At 49.0% G+C, this 6,109-nt stretch overlaps 1 pseudogene; it reads left to right on the top strand.

Moving 5' to 3' along the window:
• The first annotated feature begins 5,841 nt into the window (after positions 1 to 5,841).
• Positions 5,842 to 5,977, top strand: LOC146045098 (U2 spliceosomal RNA; annotated as a pseudogene).
• The last annotated feature ends 132 nt before the right edge of the window (positions 5,978 to 6,109 follow it).

Here is a 6,109-nt window from a genome sequence, read left to right on the forward strand (position 1 = left end):
CACGTGTTGGGGGCGGACAGCTGACATAGCCGGATGCCAGCTGCCCGCCCATATCCCTGCTTTCATATAGAGAAATGTCCGAGTGGTCTGGAGCACTCGGAGCTGTCTGACCGCTCGGTCCATCATTCGATGGTCGGCAACCATCGGAGGATGGGGGAGGTTCCCACAGATGGAGGAGGTGTTCACATGAAACATCCACTCCCGGTCCGTTCGCTCTGCGTCTTACCGCATTCGGACGGTGTGAGCGATCCGTACGGTAGGCGGGGCTAAGAACACTCGTGGCCGTCCGAAAATACGCATCCGTCCGAGTCAACCAGAATAAGGCCCTTAGCCCAAGGCACCTGAATCCAGCAGGAAAATCTCTACACAAACAAAGAGAATGGGCGCTTCATAGGGCAGATAAAATTTTTTAAAAGATAGTTTATTCACAAGTGTTCCACACACAGGCCTTAAAATGACGTTACCAAGACTGGCGGCTTAGATCGCCAGTCTTAGATCTGAACGACACTGAGCCACGTACCTACGCGTTTCGTCGCGATGACTTCGTCACTATATATATATATATATATATATATATTAATAATTAATAGGTAATTGATAATGAAGTCACTTCTGATAACCATTGCCGGAATGACCCAGGTCATGGCTCGTTGTAAAAGGTTCGCCCAATAAGTAACCCAGGTGACCTGGGAATCCATGCTGGGTAGCGAGCAGGGTTGGAACCAGCGAGAACCGGGGTAATGGCACAGGGGTCATCCTACCTGGGTTCCACTGGAGATGATCACCAAGTTGGCAGAGAGAATCCCCTGCAATAACCCAAATCCAGCCTGCGGTGTAAACAGGTTTCAAACTGCTGTTATACGGTAAAAGTACGATAAAGTACCAACCAATCAACTCCTGACAAATTTTTAAACACAAACATCTGTAACACGATTGGTTGGTACTTTATCTCTCTCCAAACTTTTTACAATTTTCCACCTTTATCTCTCTCAAATCTTTACTAAATCTATGCTTAGTATGTTCAGTTTTCCATGGATATAGGGCCTCGCTAAGCAGGGGGCATTCCATCATTCGCCTAGCGAGTCCATAAATGTCGCCTGTCTGAACGCCCACCATGCTGAATCGCCCCCATATGGTAAACCTGGAATCCTTCAATTAAACAAATGTCATTCTTCTGTCTGCTGTATTGCTGAGAGGTCACACAGTCAGACAGACACACACACACTCACACACACACACTGACAGATGCACACACACACACACACACACACTGACAGATGCACACACACACATACTGACAGATGCACACACACACAGACAGACACACACACACTCACACACACACACTGACAGACACACACACACTCACACACACACACTGACAGACACACACACACACACTCACACACACACTGACAGATGCACACACACACATACTGACAGATAGACACACACACACACACACACTGACAGATGCACACACACACTCACACACACACTGACAGATGCACACACACACTCTCTCTCCCCCATTTGTTCTGCTTCTGTGCTCAACATTTCCAGGTGTGCTGCTGACACCACCGCCCGTCACACCTGAGAACAAGGTATATTCCGTACTTACGACCGCTATTACCACGTGCGCAGACATTAATGTATTAAAGCATGTTAATTAATTTTCAATCCAAAAAGTCCCGAACTACAATGAATACAACTAAAATTCCAGCGCACTTAAATCAACCTTCAGCGTCATTCCCAAAGAGATCAAACATTCCTGATCCTGTACAGCAACGAGCTTTTATTGGATTTTATTACGGAGTTACCCAGGAGCCTTCACTTTGTACCAATCAGCCATTTATTCTTGGCGGCCTTTCCAGCGAGTGCAGGGGACGTGACCCGGCCTTGCTGCCAATGTACATATTTATATATGTATAAAAAGGGTTCGTTCTAGGTTCTGATAAATGTTATACGCCAGGTGAAATATGTTTCTTCTACCAACTGTAACCCATGAAGTACTGCAGGGTGCAGCAGGTTTTAAGCACCCCTATAGTAAGACACCTCCCCCGCCCCCACTGTGATCTCCAGACGGGGGGGGGCTAATGGCAGTTCTATGCAATGCAGACGACCAATAGGAAGGCAGCAGTAAAGTAACGGTTTGCGGTTTTCCCATCACACACACACAGGGACGCAAACAGGGGGCTGCTGTGGGTACAGCTGTCCCGGACCACGGCAGCTCATTTTGCCCACTGCAATCCCCCCCCCCCCCCCCCCAACTGCCTCCGCTGTGCTGCGCCTGCATTGCTTTCGGTGCACTGAACAAAGCACAGACTTCTTCATTGCAGGATGCCGGCAGCTAATTGAAATGCTACACTGGCTTTTGAGCCAATCAGAGCTTGTGTACTGTTAGTCAATCAGGGTGGCTGCCGGTACACGAGCTCTGATTGGCTCACCAGCCAGTGCTACATGTTAATTGGCCGCCTGCATTGAAGAAGCCTGTGCTTTGGGACCTTCTGCATTCAGCAGGAGGGGATGAAGGGACAGGAGTTGGGCGGTAAGTGAAGGGGGGGGGGAGACGAGGGGGGGAGACAGCTGCCTCTCTCCCCCGCTCAGCACACAGCACTGGAGGAGAGAGAATGTGCTGCAGCAGCTGCCTCTCTCCCCTGCTCTGCACACAGCACTGGAGGAAAGAGAATGTGCTGCAGCAGCTGCCTCTCTCCCCCGCTCAGCACACAGCACTGGAGGAGAGAGAATGTGCTGCAGCAGCTGCCTCTCTCCCCCGCTCAGCACACAGCACTGGAGGAGAGAGAATGTGCTGCAGCAGCTGCCTCTCTCCCCTGCTCAGCACACAGCACTGGAGGAGAGAGAATGTGCTGCAGCAGCTGCCTCTCTCCCCCGCTCAGCACACAGCACTGGAGGAGAGAGGATGTGCTGTAGCAGCTGCCTCTCTCTCCCGCTCAGCACACAGCACTGGAGGAGAGAGAATGTGCTGCAGCAGCTGCCTCTCTCCCCCGCTCAGCACACAGCACTGGAGGAGAGAGGATGTGCTGCAGCAGCTGCCTCTCTCTCCCGCTCAGCACACAGCACTGGAGGAGAGAGAATGTGCTGCAGCAGCTGCCTCTCTCCCCCACTCAGCACACCGCATTGAGCAGCGTGTGCTGGGCTGGGGAGAGAGACTGTGCTGCAGCGGCAGCCTGTCCTCTCTACTCCCACTCCCTGGTCTCATCAGGCCCGGGTACCCCCCCTCTCGACGCCCCTGACAGAAGGCTTCTGCTGGTAACAGACACCTCCTGCCGCATTACCGTACAGTACTATCAGTACTACTTCCAAAGAAGCAGCTCCAACCACATCTGAAACAGACCCTTAGTGGCAGGAGCCCATTTACATTGGGGCCTATGAATGCTGCCAGTTTTCCTACCACAAGTTACTCTGCGCGAATTGGCCCAGTGCTTAATGTCACTATTTTCTTAAAAAAAAAAAAAAAACAAGACAAAATCTGATTCACAATCTGTCCACGCAGTACTTCGGGGTCTCAAAGGGGTCTTTAATAAGGAACGGTCTGACATCTGTAATGAATCACTAATAAGTCTTGGATGTTTTAACAGGCGCGGAATCCTCCGTAGGCTTTCATTCCGTGCGCACCACCCCAACCATTACCAGCACAGTGATAACTTGTCTGCTCTGTTTGGCCGGGAACTGTGGTTTGTAATTCAGAGAAGTCCAAATTCTATGCATTGGAGAACTTAGAGAAGGAAACCGCTCCGGTAAAATGATTGCGACTTTGTATAGCACAAGGAAGCCGGCAGATGGGAGTGCAGGTCTACAAATCATAGTGATGTCTACCATCGGTATAGCTATAGTGGGTGCAGGTTGTGCCATTGCTATGGGGCCCAGAAGATTAGCATGACTGGACCCAGGTAATAAAATTGCACACCAATTTCCCACATCCTCTCATATTTACAGTATATCTCTGGCCTCATCTCCCTTTACACTCCTGCTGCCCTCTTCACTCCGCTAACACACGCCGCCGCCTCTCCTACCTACTGATTACTTCCTCCCACTCCTACCTCCAAGACTCTTCACGTGCTGCTCCCTTTCTCTGGAATTCTCTACCTCTCCCCCTCAGACGCTCCACTACTCTATAAAGCTTCAATCGGGCTCTCAAGTCCTGCCACCCTGATAGTTATGTCATAACCAGCATCTGGTTATGTGCCCTTACTTTATTGTTTTCAAGTTGGACAGAGCCAGAGATCTCCGCTGATGTGCGGCATCTCTTCAGTGCAGGGAAGGAGGGAGTAGGGTTAACTACAGGCAGCTACTATTCCCAAACATTGTAGAGCCCTGGACCGCCACCCCTCCGGTCTCCAGTCTTAATTACCAGACTGTCCGGAGTAATCCCGGATAGGTGGTAACCTGTTCCTAAACTTCCTTCTTAATTTATGATTAATAGCGTCACCTGTGTTGAAACACCTTTTTTTTTATCAATGAACTAGGTCAACACAGGTGATGCCAATCATATATTAAAACGGAATCCAGGAACAGATAATTTTCTACCTAATGGAATGGGTCATGTTGGAGGCATCTTGCATGGTTTCTGCTGGGGGACAGTGATGGGGGTGGGGTATCTCTTGTTAAGAAGACTTTTTAAAATAGCAACCACCCGCAGCTGCAACAGGCTGACTTTAGGGTCACATTTGTGTCTGTTCCATGCAGCTGGTATATTGTTTATTTTAAAAAGAAAAAAAAATCGTTTTAATCAAACAAGATGACATCACAATCATTTTTATTTAGCATGAAACTAAACTATATGTAAATTAAGGTGCGCAATCGTCCTCCTTTAGGGAGGACAGTCCTCCATTTGTAAGTTCTGTCCAACCTCGAAAGGTGTCCTCCTATTTGTCCTCCTTTACAATATTTGAAGACTAATCTGGAAATCCCTGTATTCGATCGATGCCGAGCCGATCTGTTGCGTGCAATATGATGCAATTGTATTTGATATGACGATTTGTCAAGGCTCGGCACAGTGCGGCAAGACGCGATTATGAGACACATGCGCTCCACTCGGCACAGGACACCTTTTGTGAACAAGTGGCTTTGTTAGCTCCGCCCTCTGCCTGTTTAGGCCCGCCTTGCCCCACCCTGCTAGGCTATTTAGGTTTGTTCCTCCTCCCCGCCCATTTTTTAGACCTCATTGCAGCATCTTGCGGAGAAGACGTGCGGAGCAGGGAAAAGGGTGTGTGGTCAAGTGGGAGCTGAGGAAGGTCTGTGCGGCTGCAGGAGAAGCCCCCCCCCCCTCCCCGCCACTGCTCAGACGCCGGTAATGGAAGATGCCCCCCCCCTCCCTTCGACATTGATCGGTGTATCCATTCAGCCGGACGTCAGCTCCGTAGCGTGATTTTGGCAGGCGGATGGTGGAGAGGGCACCGCATGTTGGGATTCACGCCGGACTTGATTATGCATTTATCATATTATAGTGTATTATTGTTGCAATGAATTAAATGTTTCTTTTATTTATGATTTTTTTTCCCCCTTCAATTTATTTGTGTCCTCCTTTTCATTGTAAAAAAAAATTGGTCACCTTAGTACAGTATATATAATTATCCTGATAGCCCTATGAAAAATGAATGAAAGGGGAACACAAAGATTTCATACGCTTGCACCAACAGCTGCTAGTTGTCGGTAAAATATCTACTTCAAGTAGGCAGCACCACCTAGTGGTAGAAACTACATCCAACATGCAATTCGTTTATTTAAACAGTTTTGCATTAGCCATAAATACGGTATCCAGATGGCTCATAGACAGTGTCTAGGTCGACATGGTCAAAGTGTCTACACAAGCAAGGTGACATCGCTTCTCGGCCTTTTGGCTAAGATCAAGTGTAGTATCTGTTCTTATCAGTGGGTATGGACTGGCCTCTGGCAGAGAATAGAGAAAGGCTGGACTGAGTAGCTGCTCTGATGGGCGGAGGGTGTGGGACCCCTCTTTTTTGCCTGGGAGTGGTGAAAAGTCTGGCTGAGTACCTTCACCTCTGCCTTTGGTAGGAGGTGTTGTTTCCGTAAATCCACTGGTAAGAGGGGGGAGAAACACTGGGCCTAGTAGTTTGTCTCTCTTGAC

This window comes from Crinia signifera, chromosome 1 (assembly GCF_055691185.1).
Source record: "Crinia signifera chromosome 1, ASM5569118v1, whole genome shotgun sequence".
Classification (NCBI taxonomy): domain Eukaryota; kingdom Metazoa; phylum Chordata; class Amphibia; order Anura; family Myobatrachidae; genus Crinia; species Crinia signifera.